This window comes from Arachis hypogaea, chromosome 6 (assembly GCF_003086295.3).
Source record: "Arachis hypogaea cultivar Tifrunner chromosome 6, arahy.Tifrunner.gnm2.J5K5, whole genome shotgun sequence".
Taxonomy (NCBI): Eukaryota; Viridiplantae; Streptophyta; class Magnoliopsida; order Fabales; family Fabaceae; genus Arachis; species Arachis hypogaea.
In genome coordinates, this window is record NC_092041.1 from 37,657,836 (window position 1) to 37,661,514 (window position 3,679).

At 39.7% G+C, this 3,679-nt stretch overlaps 1 non-coding gene across 1 annotated transcript; it reads right to left on the minus strand.

The window, feature by feature from the left end:
- Window positions 1–3,284: 3,284 nt before the first annotated feature.
- Window positions 3,285–3,392, minus strand: LOC112699824 (small nucleolar RNA R71). The gene has a single exon (XR_003152761.1). It is a non-coding gene; the product is annotated as a small nucleolar RNA R71 (small nucleolar RNA).
- Between the last annotated feature and the right edge of the window lie 287 nt (window positions 3,393–3,679).

Here is a 3,679-nt window from a genome sequence, read left to right on the forward strand (position 1 = left end):
ACCCTCAGAATTCCCAGCGTTAAACGCCGGAACTGGCACCAAAATGGGAGTTAAACGCCCAAACTGGCACTAAAGCTGGCGTTTAACTCCAAGAAGAGTCTCTACACGAAAATGCTTCATTGCTCAGCCCAAGCACACACCAAGTGGGGCCGGAAGTGGATTTTTATGTCATTTACTCATCTCTGTAAACCTTAGGCTACTAGTTTTCTATAAGTAGGACCTTTTACTATTGTATTTTCATCTCTGGACATCTAGTTCTTAGATCATTGGGAGGCTGGCCATTCGGCCATGCCTAGACCTTGTTCTTATGTATTTTCAACGGTGGAGTTTCTACACACCATAGATTAAGGTGTGGAGCTCTGCTGCACCTCAAGTATTAATGCAATTACTATTGTTCTTCTATTCAATTCCACTTGTTCTTGTTCCAAGATATCACTTGTTCTTCAACTTGATGAATGTGATGATCTGTGACACTCATCATCATTCTCACCTATGAACGTGTGACTGACAACCACCTCCGTTCTACCTTCGATTGGGTGAATATCTCTTGGATTCCTGATACACGATGCATGGTTGATCGCCTGACAACCGAGTGCTCGCCTGACAACCGAGCCAGCCATTCCGTGAGATCAGAGTCTTCATGGTATAGGCTAGAACTGATGGCGGCATTCAAGAGAATCCGGAAGGTCTAACCTTGTCTGTGGTATTCTGAGTAGGATTCAATGATTGAATGACTGTGACGTGCTTCAAACTTCTGAGGGCGGCGCGTTAGTGACAGACGCAAAAGAATCACTGGATTCTATTCCGGCCTGATCGAGAACCGACAGATGGATAGCCGTGCCGTGACAGGGTGCGTTGAACATTTCCACTGAGAGGATGGGAGGTAGCCACTGACAACGGTGAAACCCTTGCTTGAGCTTGCCATGGAAAGGAGTAAGAAGGATTGGATGAAGACAGTAGGAAAGCAGAGAGACGGAAGGGACAGCATCTTCATACGCTTATCTGAAATTCCTACCAATGAATTGCATAAGTATCTCTATCTCTATCTTTATGTTTATTTCGTTTATCACCCATATCCATTTGAGTTTGCCTGACTGAGATTTACAAGGTGACCATAGCTTGCTTCATACCAACAATCTCTGTGGGATCGACCCTTACTCGCGTAAGGTTTATTACTTGGACGACCCAGTACACTTGCTGGTTAGTTGTGCGGAATTGCAAAAGTGTGATTGCAATTTCGTCCACCAAGTTTTTGGCGCCGTTGCCGGGGATTGTTGAGTTTGGACAACTGACGGTTCATCTTATTGCTTAGATTAGGTATTTTTTTTCGGAATTCTTGAAGATGAATTCTAGAGTTTCATGATGATTTGTTGAAGTCTGGCTGGCTGTGAAGCCATGTCTAATTTCATTGGACCGAGGTTTCAACTTATCATCACAAAAGCTTGTTGACTTCTATCAATCTTGCTTTTGGAGCAGTGATCTGCTAAGGCTTGGCTGGCCATTGGCCATGTCTAGTGTTTTGGACCGAAGCTTTCCTTGAAAGCTTGGCTGGCTGTGAAGCCATGTCTATTTCCTGGACCGGAGTCTTAGACTAGCATTGCACTGATTCCTGGAATTCTCAATAAAAATTTTGATACCTTTATTTTCTTTTTCCACTTAATTTTCGAAAAAAGCACAAAAAAATTTTTTTTTCTTGTTTGAGTCTAGTGTCTCATGTTAAGTTTGGTGTCAATTGCATGCATTCATTCATGTGTCTTAGTGATCTTCAAGATGTTCTTGATGATTTCTTACTCTAATCTTTAAATTCTCTTGACGTGAGTGTTTTGTGTGTCTCATATGCATTCTCATTTTATTAGTGTCAGTAGTATACAAACTGCTAAGTTTGGTGTCTTGCATGCATTGTTATTTGATTCTTGTTGCATTTTGATTTTTTTTTCTTATTATTAAAAATCCAAAAATATTTTTTATGTGTGTCTTCTCAAGTCAATAATACAGAGAATTGAAGATTCAGAACATACAGCAGAGGAATTACACAGAAAAAGCTGGGCGTTCAAAACGCCCAGTGAAGAAGGACAGACTGGCGTTTAAACGCCAGCCAGGGTACCTGGTTGGGTGTTTAACGCCCAAAAGGGTATGGTTTTGGGCGTTAAACGCCAGAATGTGCACCATTCTGGGCGTTTAACGCCAGGATGGCACAAGAGGGAAGATTTTGTTTTTAATGCAGATTTTTTTTCAGTTTTCAAACTTTTTCAAAATCAAATCTTTTTCAAATCATATCTTTTCAATCATATGTTTTCAAAATCAATTTCTTTCTATTTTTAAAAATACTTGCTATCAATCAATGATTTGATTCAACATTTCAAGTATGTTGCCTTTTCTGTTGAGAAAGGTTTAATGTTTGAATCATATCTTTTCTTGTTAGCCAAGTCATTAATTTTCAAAATCTTTTTCAAAAATCACTTGATTTCTTTTCCACTTTCATTTTCGAAAATCAATTAGTGTTTTTCAAAAAAATGTTTTCAAAATCTTCTACTTAATTTTTGAAAATTACTTCCCTTCTTCTCACATCCTTCTATTTATGGACAAACACTATTCCTTAATGCGAAATTCGAACTCCATCTTCTTTGATAAGTTCGAATTTTCTACTTCTGTCTTCTATTTTTCTTTTCCTCTGACACCTAAAGGAATCTCTATACTGTGATATAGAGGATTCCACATTTTCTTGTTCCCTTCTCTTTCTTATGAGCAGGAGCAAAGACAAAAGCATTCTTGTTGAGGCTGATCCTGAACATGAAAGGACCTTGAAGAGAAAGCTAAGAGAAGCCAAAGCACAACTCTCTGTAGATGACCTAACAGAAATCTTCAAAGAAGAAGAACCTATGGCAGCCGAAAACAACAACAATGCCAACAATGCAAGGAAGGTGCTTGGTGACTTTACTGCACCTACTCCCGACTTCTATGGGAGAAGCATCTCTATCCCTGCCATTGGAGCAAACAACTTTGAGCTTAAGCCTCAATTAGTTTCTCTAATGCAATAGAATTGCAAGTTCCATGGACTTCCATTGGAAGATCCTCATCAGTTTTTAGCTGAGTTCTTGCAAATCTGTGACACTGTCAAGACTAATGGGGTTGACACTGAGGTCTACAGACTTATGCTATTCCCTTTTGCTGTAAGAGACAGAGCTAGGACATGGTTGGACTCACAACCTAAAGAAAGCCTGGACTCTTGGGAAAAGCTAGTCAATGCCTTCTTGGCAAAGTTCTTTCCACCTCAAAAATTGAGTAAGCTTAGAGTGGAAGTCCAAACCTTCAGACAGAAGGAAGGAGAATCCCTCTATGAAGCTTGGGAAAGATACAAACAATTAATCAGAAAGTGTCCTTCTGATATGCTTTCTGAATGGAGCATCATAGGTATTTTCTATGATGGTCTCTCTGAACTGTCCAAGATGTCTTTGGATAGCTCTGTTGGAGGATCTCTTCATCTGAAGAAGACGCCTACAGAAGCTCAAGAACTGATTGAAATGGTTGCAAATAACCAATTCATGTACACTTCTGAAAGAAATCCTGTGAACAATGGGACTAGTCAGAAGAAAGGAGTTCTTGAGATTGACACTCTGAATGCCATATTGGCTCAGAACAAAATATTGACTCAACAAGTCAATATGATTTCTCAAAGTCT